Source organism: Balaenoptera physalus, assembly GCF_965194825.1.
Source record: "Balaenoptera physalus genome assembly, chromosome: X".
Lineage (NCBI taxonomy): Eukaryota > Metazoa > Chordata > Mammalia > Artiodactyla > Balaenopteridae > Balaenoptera > Balaenoptera physalus.
The window spans coordinates 100902499-100929818 of record NC_138903.1 but is presented as its reverse complement, the minus strand read 5'-3'; the positions used below and the strand labels follow the sequence as shown (position 1 = coordinate 100929818).

Below are 27320 nucleotides of genomic sequence, written 5' to 3'. Positions count from 1 at the left end.
TATTGATTTGTTCCCAGCTATGCACTTCACCAGGGATGCTGTTAGTATGAGAAACCACCCCACATGGATAAATCTAGTGCTTTTTCACAACATTAAGATGTGGGAAAATAACACAAATATAGATTCTCAAATGTCTTCCTAAACGTTTTTCTTGATTTCATGCTTGACCTACAGTAGCCTGTTTTAAAAAGTTCCCATTACACTAAAAATAAAATCCACACTCCTTTCCATGATCTAAAAGACCAAGTCTGATCTGGCTGCCGTCTATATTGCCAACCTTTATTTACTGTTTCTGTCATTCACTCCCTGCAGACACATTTATTTTACTTCCTTGAATTCTCCAAGCTCTTTCCTATCTCAGAGCTTTTGTACATGTTAGTGCCTTTCTTTGAAATGACTTCTCTGCCTTCACGTGGTAATGGCTCCTCATATTTTGGAATTTAGATGAAATGTTATTTCTCCAGAGAGGCCATTTGTATATAGTATGTATATCATGTCACTTTCTCTCATAGCACCCATTTTTTTTTATGTCATAGTCTTTAAAAAAATAAAGTATTCGTGTTTTTTAAATGTTTGCTTTCCCTAATGTACTAGAAGCTTCATGAATGCAGAGATCTTGTGTGTTTTGTTTATCAGGCTGTGCACAATGCTTATCACAGTAACTGATACATAGTAGCCATTCAATAAACATTTGATGAATACTGCTTTTTATCAGAAATATCAATGCTCTCTTTTGATAAAAGAAAGAATACTACTTTCTGAGGGAAAACAGTGACTAAGGCTTTATTTTGAAAGAATAATCATTAATAGTATCAAATATTTTTAGATTATATTATGAACTTTGTAACCTGTGGTCCCCATCTGAAGCAGACTAGTAATTCCTTCATCCCTCACGTGGCCCTGTTGGTCAAGAGGACAGTGTCATCACTAATGGGAAGGATATATTGACTGTAGCATTTATACGGTATGCTATCGTAAAAGGAATTCTTGAGCATTAAACAAATATTTCCTTAATCACATGCCATTTTGATCATCATACAAAAGGCTTATAAAAAAATAAAATTTTATTTGTATGATATTCACTTTGTTAGAAATGGCACCAGAAGATAAAAGTCAGATACTGAATCATCAGGTAGAATTTCACTATACTCCTTTCTTTCTCCTCATGTCCTGATGGAACCACTCCTGCTTTCTAGATATTTCAGCTTGAAATAAACAAATGACTCATAGATCATTCTGCTGCTGGGAATGTCTTGCAAAGTCCTGTATGGTTTGTTCATCTTTGAGCCCATCTTTGGTCTTCCTGTGCCAACCCTAGAAATGATCTGTAAAATATTTAACATCTTCAATGCTTCTGGATTCCCAGTGGTACCAGGCTTTGACTATAAAATAATATCTTCTACATGAGGGAAAACAATATAAAATAAAACATATTTTCAATTTTCATTTCTTTTTTCTTCGTTATTAACATGTTGTCATTAATCAACCATTCAGTATAGCTGCAGACTCCTGTTTATTTTAATTAATTGCTGGGTCATCTGGTAGGTGTATGTTTAACCTTATAAAAACTGCCAACATATTTTCCAGAGTGACTGTGTCATTTTACAGTCCCACTGCCGGTGTATGAATGATCCACTCTTTACATATCCTTGCCCAAATTTTCTGTTGTCACTATTTTCTATTTTAGCCATTCTTTTAGGTGTGTAGTACTATTTCACTGTGGCTTTGATTTGAATTTCCTTAATGGCTAATGAAGTTGAACATTCTTTCATGTGCTTATTTATCATCTGTATATGCTCTTTGGTGAAATGTCTGTTCCTGTCTTTGGCCCATTTTCGAATTGGATTTCTTGCTTTTTTTACTGTTGATTTTACAGAGTTTTTTAAAAGTTCAGGATATAAGTCCTTTGTTCGATAGGTGATTTGCAAAGTTTTTCTCTCGGTCTGTGGCTTGTCTTTGCATTCCCTTAGCAGATTTTTCACATTGCAATAGTTGTAAATTTTAATGAAATCTAATTTCCAATTTTTCCTTCTATAGATCACACCTTTGGTGTTGAATTTAAGGATTCTTTGCTTAATCCTAAGTCATGAAGGTTTCTCCTATTTTTTTTTCTAAGTTTTATAGTTTTACACTTCACGTTTAGAAGTATGATCTGTTTTTAGTTAATTTTTGTAACATCTTTATTGGAGTATAATTGCTTTATAATGTTGTGTTAGTTTCTGCTGTATAACAAAGTGAATCAGCTATAGGTATACATATATCCCCATATCACCTCCCTCTTGCGTCTCCCTCCCACCCTCCCAATCCCACCACTCTATGTGGTCATAAAGCACCAAGCTGACCTCCCTGTGCTATGCAGCTGCTTCCCACTAGCTAGCTATTTTACATTTGGTGGTGTATATATGTCAATGCTACTCTCTCACTTCGTCCCACCTTCCCCTTCCCCTTCCCCCTTCCCGTGTCCTCAAGTCCATTCTCTATGTCTGCGTCTTTATTCCTGGCCTGCCCCTAGGTTCATTAGAACCATTTTTTATTTTATTTTATTTTTTTAGATTCCATATATATGTGTTAGCATACAGTATTTGTTTTTCTCTTTTGGACTTACTTCACTCTGTATGACAGTCTCTAGGTCCATCCACCTCACTACAAATAACTCAATTTCGTTTCTTTTTATGGCTAAGTAATATTCCATTGTATATATGCACCACATCTTCTTTATCCATTCATCTGTTGATGGACACTTAGGTTGTTTCCACGTCCTGGCTATTGTAAATAGTGCTACAATGAACATTGTGGTACATGACTCTTTTTGAATTATGGTTTTCTCAGGGTATATGCCCAGTAGTGGGATTGCTGGGTCATATGGTAGTTCTATTTTCAGTTTTTTAAGGAACCTCCATACTGTTCCCCATCATGGCTGTATCAATTTACATTCCCACCAACAGTGCAAGAGGGTTCCCTTTTCTCCACACCCTCTCCAGCATTTACTGTTTGTAGATGTTTTGATGATGGCCATTCTGACTGGTGTGAGATGATACCTCATTGTAGTTTTGATTTACATTTCTCTAATGATTACTAATGTTGAGCATCCTTTCATGTGTTTGTTGGCAATCTGTATATCTTCTTTGGAGAAATGTCTATTTAGGTCTTCTGCCCATTTTTGGATTGGGTTGTTTTGTTTTTTTGATATTGAATTGCATGAGCTGCTTATATATTTTGGAGATTAATCCGTAGTCCACTGTTTCGTTAGCAAATATTTTCTCCCATTCTGAAGGTTGTCTTTTCGTCTTGTTTATGCTTTCCTTTGCTGTGCAAAAGCTTTTAAGTTTCATTAGGTCCCATTTCTTTATTTTTGTTTTTATTTCCATTTCTCTAGGAGGCGTGTCAAAAAGGATCTTGCTGTGATTTATGTTATAGAGTGTTCTGCCTATGTTTTCCTCTAAGAGTTTTATAGTGTCTGGCCTTACTTTTAGGTCTTTAATCCATTTTGAGTTTCTGCTGTCTACAGGGAGCCCACTTCAGACCTAGGGACACATACAGACTGAAAGTGAGGGGATGGAAAAAGATATACCATGCAAAAGAAAGCTGGAGTAGCAATTCTCATATCAGACAAAATAGACTTTAAAATAAACACTATTACAAGAGACAAGAACACTACATAATGATCAAGGGATCAATTCAAGAAGAAGATATAACAATTGCAAATATTTATGCACCCAACGTAGGAGCACCTCAACACATAAGGCAAATGCTAACAGCCATAAAACGGGAAATCAACAGTAATACAATAATAGTAGGGGACTTTAACACCCCTCTTTCACCAATGGACAAATCATCCAAAATGAAAATAAGTAAGGAAACACAAGCTTTAAATTACACATTAAACATGATGATCTTACCTGATATTTATAGGACATTCCAACCAAAAACAACAGAATACACTTTCTTCTCAAGTGCACATGGAACATTCTCCAGGATAGACCATATCTTGGGTCACAAATGAAGCCCTGGTAAATTTAAGAAAATTGAAATCATATCAAGTATCATTTCCGAACACAATGCTGTGAGACTAGATATCAATTACAGGAAAAAAAATGTAAAACATACAAACACGTGGAGGCTAAACAATACCCTACTAAATAACCAAGAGATCACTGAAGAAATGAGAGGAAATAAAAAAAATTCCTAGAAACAAATGACAATGAAAACACGATGACCCAAAACCTATGGGATTCATCAAAAGCAGCTCTAAGAGGGAAGTCTATAGCAATACAATCGTACCTCAAGAAACAAGAAACATCTCAAATAAACAACCTAACCTTACACCTAAGGCAATTAGAGAAAGAAGAACAAAAAAACCCCAAAGTTAGCAGAAGGAAAGAAATCATAAAGATCAGATCAGAAATAAATGAAAAAGAAATGAAGGAAACAATAGCAAAGATAAATAAAACTAAAAGGTGGTTCTTTAAGAAGATACACAAAATTGATAAACCATTAGCCAGACTCATCAACAAAAAGAGTGAGAAGACTCAAATCAACAGAATTAGAAATGAAAAAGGAGAAATAACAACTGACACTGAAGAAATACAAAGGATCATGAGGGATTACTATAAGCAACTATATGCCAGTAAAATGGACAACCTGGAAGAAATGGACAAATTCTTAGAAAACACAACCTTCTGAGACTGAACCAGGAAGAAACAGAAAATATAAACAGACCAATCACAAGCACTGAAATTGAAACTGTGATTAAAAATCTTCCAACAAACAAAAGCCCAGGACCAGATGGCTTTAGTTAATTTTTATATAAGGTATGAAGTTTGAGTTTTTCTTTTTCTTTGTCTTCTTAACCTATGAATATCCAGTTGTTGAAATGACTGTCTATCCTTTCTTCTTTGAATTGTTTTTTCACCTTTATCAAAAATCAGTTAGCCATATTAGTGTGGGTCTATTCTGGAGTCTATTATGTTCCATTGGTCTATGTGTCTGTCTGCTAATACCATACTATCTTGGTTACTGTGGCTATATGGTGTCTTAAAATCAGGTAGTGTGATTCCTCCAACCTTATTCTTCTTTTTCAAAATTGTTTTATGTATTCTACATCCTCTGTTTTTTCATATAAAATTTAAAATGAGCTTGTTTATATCTACAAACACTCATGTTGGTATTTACATGAGGATTGCATTAAACCTGTAGATCAATTGGGGAAGAATTGACATTTTTGCTACCTTGAGTTTTCTAATCCATGAACACAATATGCCTCTCCATTTATTTCAGTCTTTTATTACTTTCTTCATCATTTTGTAGTTTTCAGCATATAGATCATGTACATGATTTGTTAAACATATGCCTAAATATTTCAGTTTGGTGATACTGTAAATGGTGTTTTATTTTAAGTTTTGATTTCCATTGCTAAAATTTGATTTGTTCATTGCTAGTATTTAAAAACATGATTTATTTTTATGTGATGATCATGTATCTGTGATAATGTTAAATTCCTTTGTTAATTCTAGAAGGTTTAAAAAAATATATTGATTCTTTGGGGTTTTCTACATAGATAATCATGCAACATGACTCTATTTCTGGTACTAGGTTTACACTACAACGTTGTGAATAAGGGACCTACCATAATGTTTTTCTCTTTTTTACAGACTGTTCAAAGCTTTTTAAATGTTTCTTTCTTCTTTAATTCTATGGCCCCAAATCAAGTAATAACATCAGATAAGGCTTTGCATCTCTAACACTCTATTCCTAAATTGGAAATTCTCTTTTTCCTCCTTCATTCTGACCTGATTGTAACATCAAAGGTTATACTGATGCCATCTGCACATCTCTGCAGAAAAGGATTTTTGAAGCATTAAAGTTTGGAGATAAGAACCTCATAATAAAAATAGCCACAGAAGCAAATCTTTCTCTCTCGTGAAAAATATAACAAATAACTACAACTTTCTTTCCAAATATAAAAATGTGCTTTTTAATTTAACCATTAGATTTTATTATATCCATGAATATACAAGACTTTCTTCAGGTTCACACTTCTCCAAAATGTTCTACATCCAACAGCAAAAATGATATTCCTTCTCAGATATTCTCATTAGATGTCTTCTTTGCAGAGGAAATTCATGCAAATAGTTGTCTCTTCCATACATCTAAAACTGCCACCATTTACCCACCCAAACTTCCTTATCATAAGTCAGCTGTACTTGCTAGACAATTAAGTATTGTACATGGGGAGTCGCATTCAAATTTATTGCATTTGTTTACATTTGATTTCTTTGTTAGGAGGCATTATCCCCTTGGAGGGCATCAGAATTCTAGAAGGTGAATTTGGGTATACTGGCCCAAAAAGCTGCCCACTGATAACCATCATTCCTTAGCTGAGAATTACTAGATAACATTTTCTATGTTTGTTAGCAAGAGTATTTTAACCTAATGAGCATGGTTGTTGAAGGCCTTTCTTTCCCAACTGGATTAGTGCCATGTTTAAAAATCCCACAGGCAGATCTACTATTCATTGTCTCTTCTGTGTCTTTGCTGAGCTACTTTTATGAACTTCCTGATGCCGAGATGTGATAAGCATTAGTCTGGAAAATCCCTGTACAGAAGAGCAAGTAAGCACTCTTTCTCAATCTATGATGTGTACCTAAGTCAAACGAACTGAAAAAGTACTGAAAAACTATGTTTATTATTTTTAAATAACTAAATTCTATGCAGTGCTAACTTTAAGAAACTTTTGCTGACAAAAATCTTCTTATTATCTCAATTCAATTAGCTCCATTAACTCAGGTGACTCTGAGATAAAGTCAATGTCAACAACAAACTCAAATAGATAGAACTAATGTTAAATAAAATTTTGAAAGAAAAACTGGTCTTTAGACAAGTAAGAGTTGATATATATTTGACGTCAAAATAGGACTTTTTTGGGGGAGACAGATATTTTGTTCAGAAGGCAAATCTTACTAAAGACAGTGCAATAAAACTGAGTTAATTAAATTTTTAAAAATTCATGATATAGCTCACAGAAGTAACAGCCTAATTTCTGGCTGATTCCTATTTACACTGGGTGCTACACTTTTAAAATGAGCATTATTATTGTTATTTGCCTCCCTTCAATTTTGATGACCTGGGACAAAGTCCTAAGTTCCCTGACCAAGTTCCAGCTTTACTTACAAATCAAAATATACATATGTTAAATAAAACTCAACTAACCAATATCCTCAAGTTACCAAATGTCTTATCTGCACGTCACCAGAAAAGAACAGATCAGCGTTTTAATTTTTAAAATGCAAAAAAAGAAAATTAATCCAGGGTAGTCAACCTGGGTTCAGCATACATTCACCCCAATTTCATAAATCTACTGCCTCTACATATAATGTTCTGAATAATGAGAATGGATCTTCAATCAATATGATAGCCTTTATACCTTCCTAAATTGTAAAATCAGGTAATTTGGCACAGTCCTTGGGTCATGGGGAAGAGGGCAAGACTGTGCTACTCAAATATTAAAATAAAATAGGTGGGGGAGCAGTCTCTACATGAGAAATCTCTATATCTTTTGCTTAATTTTGCTGTGCACCTAAAACTCCTCTAAAAAAATCGTCTATTTAATAAATAAATAAATGTCACCCTCTGCTAATCTTCAGCTACCCTGAAATTCAAATAACTAGAATCCAACAACCCTAAGTATGCACCAGTTAAATATGGCCTTTCTTTTTTCTGTGTATTTCAAGTCAAAATGATAGATTACCAGCCCTCTGTACTTTAGGTATGAGCCCTACACCAACTGAGGCTGAGAGAGAATACTATTGAATGCTCATGAAGCTGTATAGCATTTGGCAGTGATAAATACATTTGGCTGACAGTAATAGAGACTCATCAACACTTGGATATTGAGTTTCATTCATCCGACACTCATATGAGGAACAGTTTCTAAAACACTTTTTCATGCGTTTATGTTTCTCTGCCAGTAAAGAAAAAGTATTCTGAGTATTTTGGGCTACCTTATCAGTAGGTACAGAAAATCCTCCTGTTTTCCAAATTTAGGAGTGAGTTTTAGACATCTCAGTTCTGATACTCCCTTCCTGCCCCCAATAGATAATTATGCCTTCTATTTCTTTGCCTTGCTTCTGCAGTAGGCTGGGAAGACCCTCCTTATTAAAAAGTGTATTAGTTAATGTCAATACAGGCTTTCAGACTTGTAACATTTGAAAAATTGAAAAATCAAAAGACATGGAAAAGGAGAGAGCCTTAGTAAAAACAAGGAGAACGGTAAGAAACTATATATCTATTGGAGAAACGTATATCCTAGCCTGTAGGTATAAGTAGGGTAGCCTATATTCCTATAGTTGGGAAAGCTTAAGATATAAAATGATCTATATTTTCTTTCCATGAAATATTATAATGAACAAAATATTTGCCATATAATAAGTTTTAAGGATGATAGTCAGGAGGCTGATTTTTGTTAAAATGTTGTTCCAATCCTAGAGCCAGGCTAATTTCCATGGCAGCAATGCTATAAAGAGAGTTAAGACTGTTTCAAAGCAATATATTAGGCTAAAAGAATATGCTAGATTAAAAGAACCAAACAGATAACTGTGAAGAAAATTAGAAATAATTTAAAAGTCTTTTTTATCAGAAAGCTGATGAATGTGTAGTGAAATAAAAAGAAAAGCATCTATATCTTTTTCAGGCAGTCTAAAGGAATATAGCCAGACAGAGGTTACTAGCAGATGTTTGTCTCCACTCATTAATCTGGACAAAAACAGGTTTTAGCAATTGAATTCTATCTGTGCTTTCCATAATCCTGCAAACACATTTCAAAGTACTGTACTTATATTGCGGTTCCAGGGTTGTTGAAGAGAAAATATGCCTGGCATCCTTTGGAATTGGCATACGCAATGTTTTTCAAAACAGACTAGATCCCTGGCATCTTTCCTAAGCTTATTAAAATGTTGTATTTGCCTTCCAAGTGTCACTTTTTAACCAGAACACTCTCATAAATTTACCCTAAGTCTATGACAGCTCCCATGTTTTAAGAGAGCCAGAATTTTGTTTTGTACATATAACAAGGGAATAAATGGCCCCTCGATGAATAATTTTCATTTTTGCAGGATGAAGTTATTAAGCAGAAAACTTCATTAGACCTGCTGCCATTGTTTTAGAGATAAGAAAAAGAAATAATTTTCAAGGTGATATGCCTAACTAACACTGAACCACCACAGTAATACCCATTAACTTCAGGTGAGGGGCCATAGAGTTTAAAATCCATTCCAAAAAATTAGAAAAAGATAGTCTGTTCTAAGTGAATTGTTTTAATGAAGCTTAGTTATGTTACAAACATATGATAAAAATACAAAATGAACTGATAGAATACTTCTCAGCTAAATAAATGAAATATGAATTCAAGCCTGTTAAAATGCCTGCATCTGCAGAAAAGGATTGCAGTTACAGTAAAGATATTCCATATGGTGGAGAGAGATGGGGTGGAGGAGAGAGAGAAAGAGGGAGGGAGGGAGAGAACACAACTAGATAACTAGATGTGCAGTTGTGGACTGCATTTGATCTACAGGGTAATGATGCATGGAATACTGGGTTCTTTATAATGGAAGTTTTCTGTATACCTATGATATTAGCAATAAGCAGTGAGGTTGAATTTCTCTTTTACATTAGCAAACAAACAAGATAACATCAGATGCTCTCAGAATTGCCCTTTATACTCCTTTTCAAAGAACCCCTAAAGGTTTCCTGGCTGCAAGAAAGTATCTTTTTTAGGGAAAAAAATACATCCCCTGCATAAGAAAGAAGAAACACATCCCTTTACCACTCCTTACGACTGTGAAATAAAGTTTTCTTGCAGTGAGACTAGAGGTGGTGCCTTTTGTTACTCTTTTCCATTACCATTTTTCACTATCCTCATGCTGTCAAATAAATGTATATGAGATACTGATGGCTGATGAAGCCCAAAACATTACTTCTCTCAAAGCTATCTATCCTTTAACGGGGGATGAAAGAAATAAGCAAAAAAGAAACTATAAATGTGGCATCTATTCTAATTTGGTGGTCCTTGGACAAGTGATTTACTAATACCCGTAAAGTCACAAAATCATACTACTGTCTCCATCTCTGAACAAGACCATTATTCATCCACTGACTAGTTCCACTCTAGGCTACAAATGTGAAAGCTCTGATAATGCATATGAGGAAAGCTGTACCTCAAGTATAGGTACCAATATACCACCTGCACATATAAAAGGCAAGAATGAAGCATCGTAACAGTATTATCTATCCTATAAAAACCTGGGATTTCAAATCTGGACGGACTCTTGGAGATCATCTAGTTCAATTACCGCATTTCTTACAGACGGAAAAATGGAGGCTTAGGGAGAGATTGTACAAGATCACTCTGATAGTGGTAGAACCTGGATTGGATCCTGTAGCTCCTGATTGCTAGTCTGGTAAGATACCCCACATAACCAGACAGTTTCCCAGTTTCCCTCCCAGTGTGGGCGATGATTACCCAAACATGATCTGTAATACAAACTTCTGTTTATGGAATATGTTGTCTTTCTCTTGAAGATGAAACAGTGCATATTTCAAGACCAAAGAGAACCACATCTTCTCCCTAATGGTCTTCTCTGACCACTATATTTTCATGTTCAAGAACTATGAGTTGAACAAACCTTGATATTTAGTATTAAAGTGTTTCCCATTATTCACCTATTGATTCAAGGTTTCTTAATGGTATAATTCATTTTTATTCCAAAGCACTTTAACCATGAACTCCCAGGAACAACAATATTAAATCTAAAAATAGGAAAATTTTTAAATGCATAACTTGTCAAACTCCTATCCAGAGAAATATTGATTTTTGAGTACTTGTCCATAAAATATTTCTCAGTATATACTACTAGGGTTTAAGTGCAAATCTCTTTCAGTGCTTTTTGCATTTTATTAAGGACCAAAATTCAGTCTCCTAAAATTTGTTGGTCTGATGCATATATTCTCATATTATTTGTTATTGTGTATGCTTCCTCTCTTCTCAGCTAGATTATACACTTTTCTAAGTGTAGGAATCAATTCATCAAACCTTTCTTGTATTCTTCCCTGCACCAAAACACAGGATATGTCACGTAGTCAGTGTTCCATATATAGTTCTAGAATGAACAGATTTATTACTTATCTCCAAGACAATGGCTATATAGTTTCTTTGGAGGACACAGGCTTCAGAGACAGAAAATATTGGATAAACAGATACAAATTCACCAGCTTTGTGATCTTACAGAAATTACTTGACAAAGCTGATACTCAATTTCTCACCTATAGTACAGAGAACAATCAATATCAATGATTCTAAATTACTTCAGAAGCTTGTTGTAAAACAAGATAACATCCGTGAATTATCTATCTCTCACATTTCCTGCTTTACGCAACGGACATGTGCAATAAATATTCACTCCCTTTTCTCTGTTTTTTTAATTTGAATCAAATAATTACAGAAATGACCTGGAAAGACCCTAACAAAAACAAAAAAATATCATGCCATAGAATCATGCAGAACAAGTTAAATCCAGATAATAATATTATCCTCACAAAACTAATGGGAAGACTGAGAATAATGTAAGTAAAATAATTACTGCAGTGCCTAGTTCGAAGTAGATGCTTAACACATGATATTATTTATTGTTGGAGTATTTTATTCAACCAAAGTTCCTCATTAGTCTGAACTCAACTTTTAATACATTCATCAGTTCTAAATTATAATTGAGAGGTAATATTGCCTAACTATATTTATGATATATCCATGGCAGTATCTGTAGACCCTTGCACATAAAGTATTTATTCTCAGCCTATATTAGTGTGTCCTCTGGATTGCTGGTCAATAGAGACAAAGGCCACCACCAAATATACTCCTGAAGGAGAAGGATGGGCACAGTGCCAGGACCACAACAAAGAGAAAATGAAAACACTGGGGATGAGAAATCTAAGGCTCTATCTTTCCAAACATTCACAAAAGCACAGAAAATTGTGTAATCAGCTCCAATGTCCACATGGCCCAGTTTCAAAGTTCAGCAAAATTTTGCCAATTCTGTTTTCTGTATCAGGTCCTAACTCTGTATGTGTGGGTGTTGGAATATTTTAAAGGTAATAATAGGCATCATGTCATTTCAGCCACAAATTCTTCAGTCTGCATGATATAGACATTTTACTAACATAAATACCATACCATTATCGCAGTCCCCCAATAATGTTAACTCCACACTATCATCTAATACTCAGTCCATATTTAAATTGATCTGATTTTCTCAAAACGTTTTTACAGTTGATTTTTTCCAATCGGGATTCCAACATCGTCTATACATTACATTTAGTTGATATTTCTCCTAAGTCTCTTTTATTCTAAAAGAGTCATTTCCTTTTCTTTGGGAATCTGAGTTGTAATGTGGGTAAATGTGTGACCATAATTCACAGATGTTGCCTGAAGCTGGAAAGGCAGAAAGCAAGTTAGTATGGCTCATTGTAGATGCTCAGATACAGTGACCATTACACACTATTCAGTGAACAGTAACAAACACTAAAAAAGAGTTGACTGTACCTGCTGGATGTGAATATAAGTTACTCTTTAAAAGAACAGAAAAACCAACTAAAAGCCATCTTATTTTCATTGCTTAAGCTCAATCCTGTGTATCACGGTTGCTTTACTGCTCTACACCCTTTTCAAAAGGTAAATGACATTCTCTAGAGTCATACAGGATGCATCATTGAAATGGGTAATGTACTAGTGATTTAAAAAAAATCAGTTTATTTCTTTCTTCCAGGACTATCCTCTGGAGAATCTTTGCTCCAAGCTTTTATTCTGCAACATGATCCAGAGCTTATTCTTCCATAAAAATTTTAGCTTCAAGGTGAAATTAGCTGATAAACTCTAAAATGATCTGTACTTTTCACTGTTTAACACATTAAAACATTTTCCTTAACCATTCTGTATTGCTCTTTAGCTTGTAAAGGCTTGACAATGTCCTGAATGATATTATTAATCTGAATCATGCAGTTTGCTGCAAAATGAGTTAATAGTCATTGTATTCACAGCTCCTCATAGGAGCAGATTCTTAGAGGTAAGCAAAGTTCATCCTTAGAAGAACAGTTGTTTTTGGACCACTAGAATATCACTTAGTACAGAAATTGAATTTACACTTTAAAAATCCACACTAGTGTTTTATATTCCCTTAGCTTACATCATTTATCCAATGTATCTTATTCTTCATCAAATATTTCTTTTAGGTTTACTCTCATTCTGGCATTCAAAGTTCTCAAAAATCTCACTCAGGTGGAATTTCTGTGAAGCTAATATAGAATGTAATCTCTGGGTCCTTCACTTGCATGGGCCCCTTTCCAGCCCTGGCAGGGCCTTAGCAATGTATTCATATAGCCATACATTTCTGAAAAATTTGCAAAATTATCATACTTTAACTATATTCAGTTAAGACCACTGTCGCATTCCACTCTGATTTTGCTCCATGCCAGATGTCATTAGAGAGATCATAGTCGTAGGCCTTTTTACAATCTGACTAAGGGACGTTGACAAGCGATCTGAAACTGACAAAGATAACATAAAACTCATAATTTGCCATTATAATGAGGACATAGATGACAAATGTGTTAATGAGTGCCATCAATTCCAAGAGTGGTAAGATTATTCATTGCCCAAGAATATTTCATGTGTCAAGAAATCTTTCAGTTTACATATAAAAGAATTTTAATAGTAGTTTTATCAAATTTGACAACAATCCTAAAAAAAATTTATGACATTATTTATAATAAGTTGTGAGGCTGAAAAAGCCTATTTTAAACTAGCAATGATAAAAATAAATATCTATCACACCACAGGTAAAAAGCAATCATTTCTCTATTTTTTCCTCAGACGTTTATATTATAAAACCATTGTCTTATGAAGAGGCAATCAACAAGTATCAGGCAAAACTTGTATGAAGAAAAGTAGTGCAGAGGTTTTCAAGCCATGATTTAATAAAAATGTTATTTTTCTAGATTTTAAAAATGTTTGTCAGCTTTCTAAAGTTTGAAGTTTGTTGAGATTGTTTTTCTCTTTTAAATATTTTTGTTCATACCAAATATTGCATTCAAAATTTTATAGCATTTCTCTTAAAAAGAGCCCCTGATTATATGAGCTTTAGAGCCCACCAAACCTAGGTGTACCCCTGATCTGACCACTCACTACCCACTTAAAATTATCACCCACTGTTTCCCAGTATGAACCCTCCTCATTAGTTGAGCCAACTGCCATGCATGAAATAAGCCAAGTTCCTTACCATCCCTCAAATATACCATGTTGATACTTGCTTCTACTTTTATTCAGGTTAGCTTGTCAGCCATCCTCAGGGTACCCAACTAAGCAAATATTCTTAAAGAGTTAACTCAAGAGCTATCACCTGTAGGAAGTTTTTCTTGATTTGATCATCCCTCCTCAGATGCAATTAGTCTTTTCTCTGAATCAGCTTTCACTTTACATTAACTTATACAGAGGTTAAGTACTGTAAGTCAATCCCTCACTAGATTGTAATTGTTCTCAGAGCAGGAGGAAGCTCCTTTAGGTGAGTTTTTGCCAGAATGTCCGGTACATTATTTTCCTCACTCTGGGTTTTCAGTTGATGTTGGTTGAATCAGTAGGTGGTGTTTAGTGGAATCGTATTTTTAGAACACAACTGAATTCACCTCTATGAAGCTGTTTTTTCCTGTCTAGTCAAACCCAAATTGATTTCTCCCTTTTTAGAAATTTCCTTTTGCATTATAATCTATATCTTGATCATTTATCATATAAGAACACCAGTTATTATGTGTTGCCTTCCCATTTGAATTGAGAGTAGAAATCATGACGTAGACTTCTTTGGGAGCTCTCCTAGAGCCGTGCTATTCAACTGCATTTTTAAGGACAGTTTATTTATTTCTCCACTATAAAATATTCTTCTACCTATTTTCATTTATGATGTAATGTAACATTCACAATCATTGCCATAACTTTCCAACACCTGTATACTCATTTACTTGATATTTTCTCTCAACACACTCATTTTAAATATATATATATATATACATACATAAAATATATATATATACACTTATATAATTAAAAAGGAAACAGCTGAAATAGAAAGTCAGGATTGATAGCCACAAAAAACAGTTATGATTTCTAGCTTCTGTTAAATCCTGACCCCAAGCCTACTTCCTTTTTATTAAACAGAAAGATTACTAAATGTTAGAAAGATATTAAAGACTCATTAGCACCAAACTGAGACTTGCTCCTTAACATAATCCATTCATTCATATAATTTATATTTGTTGTCTTTCTACTATATGCCTGGATACTCAAGATACCTGGTTTCATTGGGATCCTACTGGGAGAAGATGGGGGAAAAAAGCAATCAATGCAAATAAATAAACAAGTTAATTTGAGCTAGGACAAATTCACTGAAGAAAATAAAATGGAATAATATAAATGAAATTGACTGGGATGAGAATCATTTTTGATTGGACAATCAGAAAATTTTTTAAAAGATAGCTTTCTCACTGAGTTATTATTTGTAAAGCCTAGGTCTGTGTATGATCTGAAATAATCCATGTATACCACCAAGGTACATGTCTTTCATTTTGGCAACCACTAAACCATATTTACATTTTGAAGTAGACAGATCTGAATAAAAGTCTCGTCTCTACCACTTACCAGCTGTGAAATCTTGGCCAAGTTACCTAATCTCTCTAAGCCTCAGTTTCCTTATCAGAAAAATGAGGACAATCAAAATAAAAATCATAGAATTGCTATAAAGAATAAATAAGAGAAAGGAATTCATATACTTCACAGAGTACCTGGTACATCATAAGCAGCCTTTTGCAAAAGTCCTATGGCAATTTCACCATTTGGCAATTGTCAGGTCCTTTTGATAAATAAAAGGAGCCCTTGGTAGTTAGAAGTTGGCAGAAGCTGTACATTTCCTACCCCAAAACCTCACTACCAGATGGTATGCTTCCTTGAAGACAGGTTTTTGACCAAATTCTGTCATGTGTACAAATATTTATAAGCACAAAACATTCATAATTGCATGTAGCTCAGGTTAATTCCCACTCTGACTGAGACACACAGACTGACACTTCACAGCAATATTTACTTTGGGCCGATGCTATGATATTTCTACAGCAGGAATAACCAATATGGTAGTCGTGTAATGTGGTAGAGTCCTCTGTGAAGTAGAGGGATACCAGATCAGTGGGGTTCTAGGTATCGAGCTCTACACAGAGGATTATAGGTTGCTGGGCTTGCCAGATTCTTCTACATGGTTCTCATAAGGATAGTGAGACCTGTATTATCTTTCCAACCAGCCTTCTCTCTTGAACACCACTAATGAAACATATTTCTAACATCTCTTATTCTAATTACAAACTCTCTGGTGTAGATTTTGATAAAAATATTGGAAATGCTAAATAACTATTTTTGTTTTGTTGATTCCAACTTAAGGTACCTCAAGTGCTAATTAACTGTGCTTACAATGAAGTCATAATTTGTACACATTTATATCACACTGTGTATATTGAAGTATGTTTAAAGTAAAATACTCCACAATATAACAGCTCAATAATATTAGCTGTTATTTTCAGTATAATAAAAGTATAGGTAGAACTTTCGTTGTGACAATTAGAACTAGTTTAAAGAAATATCCAATTACCCTATTATTGGATAATTATCTACTGTTCACATCCCTAATGACTGTGAAAGTAACCAAGGCTTTTAGGAAGAACTGATTAACTCTTTCTGGTCACCAGTTAACCAGAATATTAACCTTCATGAACCTACAAACCATGTTGGATAAAAAGTAGGTTTTTAATATATCCTTAATTTTGTATACATGAGAACAGCCCCAAAATACTAATTATTGGTATTATTATGATGACTGCTAGTATTTTAAATGGAAAGAAAAATGAAAATTTATAATTCTTTCACAATTTTCCTTCTAGTTTTACTTGTTTGTAGTAGAAACAGCAAGGTGTACAAAAGAAATATAAAAAGCATTCAACCCAGCTTTGCCACTGATTAGCTGTGTGATTGTACACAAGTCACAGCTTCCATGCTTCAGTTCCCTCATCTATAAATTATGGATCATACCCATTTCCCCTAACTGGCAGGGATGTTTTGAAAAGAAAATGAAGTTATACATGAGGATAGGTATTGACAAATTTTAAAGCACTGTACTAATATAGGCTGCTATTATTACTAGTATTTTTATTTTGGCTTGATTCCTAATCAGAGAGCATAATAAGACAAAAGCCAATGATAATAGAGCCAATAATAATAGCATTAGTGACAGTAGTCCAATTAGACAACAGTGGATGGCAGAAGGTAGACTATAAAAATATATCAACATATATAGAAGTCATTCATTTTTCATAAATGTCAAAATGAAAGAAATTCTTTTTTCTTCAACTGAGAAGCTGATGCTTTTATTTATAGACCTGCAATAAACTATTCACTAGTTTTTTTTATCTCCAACTATTTATATTTATATTCAAAACATTAGCAGATGCGTTTTCTTGATATTTTTGAGTTCTCTTTGAGTACCTCTAAGGACCAATCTTGTAGGATAGGTAGCTGCCTATAAGCTACGCTTTTGAAAGCTCAGAAGGTTCTTAAGAATATTTTGACTGGATTAGGTATTCCCTTACACTGGAGGAGAAATATATTAGTAACCAAACTGTAGGAATTTAATTGTTAATTTGATGTCACTGTCCAGGAAGCAAGTGTCCTGAGATATTGATGATAATGGAATGGGTGAAAAAATTGCAGAGAGAGCTCTAAAGTGATGTCTTAGTCTAGTAAAATGTAAGGGAAGTAGAGGAAGAGAGAAGGGCCAGCAGAGGACTGCTTGAGAATACCAACAGATGGGATGAAGAGATGGGGTGAACAGAGGACCAACTTGACATACTTCACCATTTTTCTTGAAATAAACTTTGAAAACAGAATTCAGTAATCAGTTGACTCAAAAACTCAATTTGCCTCCGTTTCAAAGAGGGGATCTGCCTTGAGAGTCCCCAGGCATCCAGAGATAGGTAGGCTATCTCAGGATGAAAAAGCTCTCAATAAAAACTTTACTTCCTCTACAATTTGGCCTCTACTCAACCTTGTAAAAATGTATTACATAGAAAATATTATTTAATTAAAACTCATCAAGTAATGCTCTGTGTGAAGCCAGATATTTTTCAATTCAATAGCCACCTACTAATGGCTGTGATAAAATTGTAAGATATACAGGGTAAAAAAGCAGAGGGTTCTTAATCTCCAGGAACTCACATATCTTATAATCCTCTCTTAGTGTTGCTCATTTGTAGGCACTTATATCTTCATCCTGCAGGATCTGGAATCAACCCTGACCAAGGCAAACTGTACATAAGGAGAAATATCTCTATCACTGAGTGAGATTTTGAATTAGTCCTGCTGCTGTAAGTCAAATATCTAGTATCCCTAAACTTTCCTTTTAAACCATATGTGTCCAATTTGTGCTACTGAACAAGTCTTGGTTTCTGATTATTCATTTGTTCATTGGAACTGAAGCCTTGTTTGGACCCTAAATACTAGATACTAGAGCATGTTTGGGGCCTTGAAAAACTTTCTACATGTTACCAATTACCTTTCTCTATATTTCCTCCATCTTCAAGGTTCTTGCTCAAAATTGAATATACCACCTACAGACATATCCTACTACAATAAATCTGAAATTGTCAATCACCACTTTCTGAAGGCTCTTGTTTCTGTAACCTTACACACCAGATCTGATTCCCTAGGACTCCACTGACAGCCAAGTTCAAGCACAGCTTAACCACATTTGATTGAATGTTCTAATTTAAACTATTGATTGTCCCTCTCAGGAATTAGTCTTATGATTTTGTCAGCAAATCATCCCCATTTTACTTGTTTACCTATGCTTCCACCACTAGCTTTGAAGTCGAACCTAACTCGGTTATCACAGTCACCTTAATAGTTATCTTCCTATTCTTAATCACAATATGTACACAAATTTTCTACTATGCCCTATCACTCTTGCAATCCAAAAGTGTACATAAGTTTTTTTCTTCACATCTTCTAAACAGAAGATTAATTTATAACCACCTGTTATTTTTAAGAAATATCTACAATGAATGTACTGATATCTTAAAGAAAGTAACAAGAAAAGAAGGAAGGGAAATAGGAAGGGAGGGAGGGAGGGAGAGATAGAGAAGAAGGAGGGAGGAAAGGAAGAAGAAAGGAAGGAAGAAAAGTTGAAATTAACCACAGTGAGAAACTCAGTATTTTGGCTTGTTGACTTGGACCTCCAAGTATAATTCAAACAAAACATAAAATCCTACAATATGTGACACTAATGTGAAAATTTCTCCCTTGATGCAAACCCTCTTTGGTATTTTTCAGCTGGAACTAAAACACACACTACTCTCTAACTGTGCAAGGAACACACTTATGATGCTACATAAGACACCATTAATGCAGAAATAAAAATTTTTAACGTTAAAAACTTATATTTGTGATTTACATTAATTTCCATAGCATAGTACATGGCATTGTTTGTTCTTATGATTAAAGAACTTATCTTAAAAACACTGCCCTAGATGGCAGAGGAGAAAATGCTAGCACAAGTAGGAACACAAAACATAAAGGTGTAAATTGCATTCAAAAGTCAAGTCTAGAAAAAGAGGTTAGAAAACAAATCTCATATTACTCTTTAAGATCTGAACTGAAGTGTAATTATAAGATAATGAAAGTTATTTTCTTGTGTGATACATCAACTGGCTCTGACAGCAGCTCCCAAAATTAAAATCCACCCAGATTTGCAGCAATGTCAATAATGCTAGAGTATGTGTATGGTCTTACAGGGTAACTGTGTGGACAACATATTTTTTAGTTATGTTTCAATTACATTGGTTTACTAAACATCACCCCATAAACCATTAAATGGTGTAAACAAAGACACAGAAAGTATACATGGACAAGAATATAAGCTCCTACTCTCATGTGAAATTGTAAAAATATCAATTTCAAAGTCATGTAAAAATTAGGAAAGTTTCACAAGAAAAATATATTGAGACTAAATAATTCATATTCTGTTATATTTTACACCTTTAGTTCTTCTTAGAACTACTTAGTGTAAGCTAAAGTAAAGATGGTTTGTAAAAGTAAGATTCAAAGATTCTAAGGTGGTAGCCAAGAAAACTTCACTTTGTTTATGGACAAAAGACTAATTATGACCGTAAAATAACCAAAGTAGAGAGTAGGGTACATTTCAAGAAAGAAACTGGTTTTAAGTTCAGGTTCATAATATCTCTCCTTCCCAAAGGGAGCTTAAAAAGGGTAAGAAAGATTAAAGTATCATTGAAATTAAGACAATATCTCAATCACATAACACAACTGTGAGGAATATCATCCAGATATAAAACATTTTGAATGAAATTAAAAGAATATACTAAGAATCAACTACAGAGAGGCCAATATAATTTGTTAGGATATAAGCAGAAGAAAGTATGAAAAAAACTCCATTTTTCAAACTGAATGGACAACTGAGAGTATTATGTTGGCCAGGGAAACTAATTGAGGAAATATAATAGTAATGTTAAAATGCAATTAAAGTAGAAAATTGCCTATTTTTTAGTAGTAAAAACTAAGCTACTAGAATGGAAGACAAAAGCAAGTACATAACAGATAATGCATTAAGGGACAAAGAAGAAAACCCATTAAGAAAAAAAAAGGATATTCATAAAATGGGGATTCAAGACTCTAGATAATTTATATGACTGATGAAAGAAAACATATATAGCAATAACAACAAAAATATTCACAAGTCTAAAAGAAGAAAATCTTCCAGAAATGACAGAAGTCCTGATTCTGCAAAGCAAAAGGCTTCACTATCAAAAAAAATTTATAATGGCAAAAAAATCCAGATATTCCTCATTATATAACTTTTGAGATGGAGAAGGAATATTACACCTACCCAGATATAAGAAGGTTACTTGCTGTAGCATTAAGATATTTTTGGCTGCAGGTAAAGGAATATATAGTTTAAAGTGGTTTTAAAAATAGGTGTTTCAATTCTTGTTGGTTTTTCATTTGTTTTTGTTTTTATTTTCCTCACATTACAAGAAATCTGAAAGAGGCTGTTTCACAGTTGGTACAGTGGCTTAATGATATCCACAAGGATCTGGGCCCTTTGTGTCCTTTTACATGACCATCCACAGCAGTAAGACTTTTGTCTTCAGTTTTGTTCTCTCATGGTCACTTAGCTATTGCATCATCCCTCATCGTGTCCTCACACAACCACACCCAAAAGCAGGAGTAGAGAGTAGATACTGTCTCATTTGTCTTATTTATTTATTTGACTAGAGATTTTATTTTAGAAATACAGAGGATGGCGGTGCGATAATATTTGACATTTTAAATTAAGGTTTGTGGGGCTTCCCTGGTGGCGCAGTGGTTGAGAATCTGCCTGCCAATGCAGGGAACTCGGGTTCGAGCCCTGGTCTGGGAAGATCCCACATGCCGCAGAGCAACTAGGCCTGTGAGCCACAACTACTGAGCCTGCGCGTCTGGAGCCTGTGCTCCGCGACGGGAGAGGCCGCGACAGTGAGAGGCCCGCGCACCGCTATGAAGAGTGGCCCCCACTCGCCGCAACTGGAGAAAGCCCTCGCACAGAAACAAAGATCCAACACAGCCAAAAATAAATAAATAAATAAATAAATTAATTAATTAAGGTTTGCTTCATTTAAGTTTAATATTAATTCCATGCTGTGTTTCAGTAAGAACAATACAGATTTTCTGTATCTGTGGATCCAGTCAGACATCCAGTAGTACAAATTAACTTCAAGGCACACAAACTGAACAAAAGAAGTTAAGCGATTGAATGGCTGAGGAACTCATTTCCCCAGGGGAAGAGGGAAGGAGAAGAAACAAAGAATATAACAGGCATGCAGCCTTTTCCATACCACCTTCGATGCTAACCTGCTTCAGAGGGAGAGTGAAAGCAGGCAAGAATGAGCAGCCATGGATTGTTGGACTGTTACCAGCATCATGTTTTTCAGCAACATTTCAGCAGAGTTTGAAGCACTTTTTTACAGTAAGACCATTACACCAAACTCTCCAAAGGACCTTTAACCACCTCAAGCTAACACCCAATTAATTTTAAACATCGGTATAAAATTCAATTTAAACAACTAGAAAAAGGAAAAATGATACCACTTATGCCTCTAGAGTGTGATTAACCTCTCTCTTAGATGTTTGCATCACTTAGAAGTCTAATCGCTTTTGAATGTAATTTCCATTTCTAATGGTGATCTTGCCACATCTGGCAGGAGATGATACAGTAGTGCTGAAAAAGCCTCTTGTGTAGTCCTATTAGTGTCTTAAAGAACCTAAAAACTGGAACCAGTAAAATGCACAGAAATTCACTCTTGCCTTTAAGAACATTTGAAAACTGTTTTTTAAAAGAAAACAGGGCAGAGCCTAAATTCTGAAAGCAAATGTAGAAGTCAGATTTGGTGGTTCTCACTGACCATGAGGAATTTCCTATGCGGTGGGATGGGAAGGAACAGGGTGGCTAGGAATGGTTTTTCTTGTTGGCTTTTAGGTCTCACTGATTTTCATCTTCCACATCCTGCAAAAAGTCTTTATTCTACTCTTCACCATCACCCTGCATGTCTGAATTCAATAGTGTCAGATTATCACATAACAACTGCATGATGTGTAGAGTCCTTATAGCTTTCTTCACTCAGCATATCCAGTTCTGCAGTTGCATCGAGAGTTGATTTTGCCAACCTGCAGGCATGCTCAGGGAAATTAAGAATTTCATAGTAGGAAAAAAAGAAGCATATTCACAGATATAGAGAACAAACCAGTGGTTACCAGTGGGGGGGTAGGGGTTGGGGGAGTGGGAGGTACAAACTACTGAGTGTAAGATAGGCAAAGGATGTATTATACAACACGGTGAATAGAGCCAACATTTTGTAATGATTGTAAATGGAAAGTAATCTTTAAAACTTGTATAAAAATAAAAGAAGTTCATAGTAAAATACAGTAAAATTGAGAGCAAGATCTAAGTAAACGGGATGTGTTGGTGGAAGTTCTGTCATTGCAATATCATTAGCAGCTTTAAAGCTACTAGGCTGTTCTTTGCAGCCTCCTTCCTATGGCAAATTCATCCAGATACCTGTGATAGTCCCTTTTCATTTTATAATAGAAAACCTTAGACTCGCCAGTGTTAGCTGCTGGAATGAGGTGTTTGTCTGGTATATCCAAACTGTAACAACAGATTAACCTTAGCTCAATCTCAACCATTTGCCAATATTCCTAAATCATTTTCAGTTTGTTTACTCCTTCTTAGTTTCTTCTTTCTGTTTACTGCTGCTGATTATTCTCCAGGAGACTCTTCTAGCTTCAATCACAATTTTATATACAACAGATAGAAACTACTTTCTTCATTAATTCCATCCTATCATTCAGCCTCCTTGGCCAGCTTCCTTGTGTATACCAGATTCTCCTGATCATGCATAGTGCAGCAGCTACAGTGGGGCCTGTGCAACAGATGGAAGTGGATAGGATCTCTCTCTCAGTCTCCTGCTCTGCATCCAGGCAGCCCAATTATCTCTTTTATTAGCGAGGAAACTCTTTCTTAGAACACTCGAGCAAAATTCTCCTTACATCTCTTCACTTCAACAAGGCCATATTACTACACTCTAGCTATAAGGGAGACTGGGGAAGTGATTTTCTACATTTCCACGCTCTATAATCAAAGATGGGGCTCTGACAGCAAGTAAGCAGTAAAAGGGGATTGGCTAACGGGTAGGCGACTCAAAGTGTCTACTATAGTCATTTACCAAGGGAAAAAAGTGATTGAGCTATTCTTAGATTTTCAACGTCACCAGATGCCAAATATAGAAATAATGTCAGATGAATTTTTATAAATGATATATATACATATGTATACATATATATACATATACATGTAAAATATACATATACATACACAATATACATATATGTACATAAAACTACACAAATCATAAATGTATATAATTTAATGAATTTTCACACAATGAATATACTTAATGAAATCTACATCCAGATCTTAATTGTGACTAATCTACTGAAAAGCCTCTTGAAGATATTTTTTAATCTCTCTCGTGTTTTTCACTTTTAGTATTTTCATTTGATCCTTTTGTATAATTTCTCTCTCTCTGCCAAAATCCTCTATCTGTTCATTTATGTCATCTGTCTTTTCCAGTGTAGTATGAACTGGCAAACTATAACCAACAACCTGTTTTCGTAAATAAAATCTTATCAGGACACAGCCATGCTCTTTGGTTTATGTGTTGTCTATGGCTGGTTTGTGCTACAGTGGCAGAATCCAAAATTTGTGACAGAGACCATATGACCTGCAGGGCCCAAAATATTTACTATATGGCCCTTTACAGAAATAAAGTTTGCTAACTCTTGAACTAGAGCATTTAATATGTTAATCATAGCTATTTTAAATTTCTTATCTTTGGTTCCAATATCTTCATCATATTTGCATCTTGTTTTGTTGATTGCTTTGTCTTTGATAGTGTGTTTTTCCTTACTTTTTTGGGTATGTTGTTGGTGTTTTTGTTGAAGACCAGGCATCTTGTGTCAAACAGTATTTATGCCTTAAAGTGAGCATACCTATTTCTTTTTCAAGGCCTTTAATTGAGTTGAGTTTGAGTTTTGTTATAGTGTACCTTCAGTGTGGCAATCTCCAAATTCCTCTAGTGTTACCTTCTGCTTAGGATGGGGCTGCTAAGGATTAGAGGTTTTTCCAATGTTTGTTCCACTTTCAGGTTTATAGTTTCCATTTGAACTTGTACCTTAGAGACAGCATCTCTCCTATTCCAGCCTCTGTACTAACATAAGATTTCTGTTACTAGTTACTCAACACTGAGGAGAATGAGTTTGGGGTAGGGGAACATTTTAGTCCATCCTCAGTCTTAAGTAGGTGCTTTATCCCTAGATTTTGGAGGTGAGTCTTTTCACTGATCCTATCTTTTCTGCCAGTATCAGGTTATAATTTGGGCCTAGGATGTTTTCTTACCTCTATTACAAAGGGTAGGTTTTTTGGTTTTTATTTTCTGTTCCATTTCCTGAGACACAATGGGTCTTCAACTGTGGCATGAGGATCACAGGGTTTGGTGTCCTTCCTTTCTTGGCTTAAGCCTTTTGTTCCATAGGGAAGATAGAAAAGAAGATCCAGGTAGGGCTTCCTGCCTTCCCTCAACAGCTACTGTTCAATTTCTCCAAGCCCACACCCAGAAGTTGAAATAAATTTTAATGTATCCTAATATGGAATTTTTCCCTATGAGGACAAATCACATTGGAACAGTTAATGGTAACTTTGTCCCCAAATAAATTACTCATTCCCTTGTGAAGAGAAAAGGGGTACAGTTAACATTTTTGAATTGTTTAATATTAATATTATGAAAACAACACACAAAATGGTTACATTTTCAGTTTGAAGGGGCAAACAATAAAAATGATTTTCCCTCCTACTCCCAAATTCCAAAAGCAGAAGTAACCACCATTGATATGCACACATACATGCAATGCATGCATCCTTTCTGTACTCATTACAGACACATCACCTAGTACTATATGACAGAAATTGCATTGAATGAGCCATTTGTGCATTCCTCTATTTTAAGAAAGTTTGTTTATACTATTACTTCATGTATACAAATTATGCATATGTTTGAACTCAATTGTCAAAATTAGCTATCATGTCCTATAGAAACTTTAAAATCTTTCATTCTTTTTTATTTCATTTTTATCATTTTCCTTACACCAGTCTTCCATGTCCTTAACTGTGTTTTCAGCTATATCTGTTATTGTTTGCTAACTTTTATCTAGCTTTCATTTTAGTAATACTTTATTTTTTCTTTTTCTTCCTGTTCTCTACCAGCTCACAGCTTAAGTCTTTTTTAAAAAAAATAATTTCCTTTTAGAATGCTTAAATCTTTCCTTTGAGACCATATTTCAAATAAACTGATTTTTAAATTGATAAAATAGGTTTTTTTGTTTGATATGTTCTATATATGTCTGTTAGAAATACTGTATGATCAATATTGATTCTTCCAATCCAAGAACACGGTATATCTTTCCATCTATTTGTGTGATCTTCAATTTCTTTCATCAGTATCTTATAGTTTTCAGCGTACAGGTATTTTGCCTCCTTAGGTAGGTTTATTCCTAGGTATTTTATCCTTTTTGATACGATAGTAAATGGGACTGTGTCTTTAATTTCTCTTTCTGATCTTTCATTGTTAGTGTATAGCAATGTAACAGGTTTCCGTACAGGTTCATGTACTTTGCACACAGTCACAGTTTTACTTCCTCTTTTTCAATATTGTTAAAATGACTACACTACCTAAGGCAATCTACAGATTCAGTGCAATCCCTAACAAATTGCCAATGGCATTTTTCACAGAAGTAGAACAAAACATTTTTTAATTTGTATGAAAACACAAAGACCCCAAATAGCCAAAGCAATCTTGAGAAAGAAAAATGGAGCTGGAGGAATCAGGCTCCCTGACTTCAGACTATACTACAAAGCTACAGTCATCAAAATAGTATGGTACTGGCACAAAAACAAAAATATAGATCAAGAGAACAGGATAGAAAGCCCAGAAATAAACCCATACACCTATGGTCAATTAATCTATGACAAAGGAGGTAAAAATATACAATGGAGAAAAGACAGTCTCTTCAATTAGTGGTGCTGGGAAAACTGGACAACTACATGTAAAAGAAGGAAATTAGAACATTCTCTAACACCATATACAAAAATAAACTCAAAATGAATTAAAGACCTAAATGTAAGACCAGATATTATAAAACTCCCAGAGGAAAACATAGGCATAACACTCTTTGACATAAATCAAAGCAATATCTTTTTGGATCTGTCTCCTAGAGTAATATAACTAAAAACAAAATAAATACTGCAATAAACCATAATGGAAAAGAATAATATATATATATATATATATCTGAATCACTTAGCTATACAGTAGAAATCAACACGACATTGTAAATCAACTATACTCAATAAATTTAAGAAAATAAACAAATGGGACCTAATGAAACGTAAATGCTTTTGCACAGCAAAGGAAACTATAAACAAAACAAAAAGACAACCTACAGAATGGGAGAAAATATTGGCAAATGATGCAGCTGACAAGGGATTAATTTCCAAAATATGCAAACAACTCATACAGCT

The 27320-nt window shown here is 34.5% G+C and overlaps 1 pseudogene across 1 annotated transcript; it reads right to left on the bottom strand.

The window, feature by feature from the left end:
- Window positions 1-906: 906 nt before the first annotated feature.
- LOC309652739 (14-3-3 protein epsilon pseudogene) lies at window positions 907-27084 on the bottom strand (annotated as a pseudogene). Its single transcript has 2 exons — window positions 23089-27084; window positions 907-22902 (listed from the first exon to the last, which is right to left on the bottom strand). The product of its transcript is annotated as a 14-3-3 protein epsilon pseudogene (transcript).
- Window positions 27085-27320: the final 236 nt, after the last annotated feature.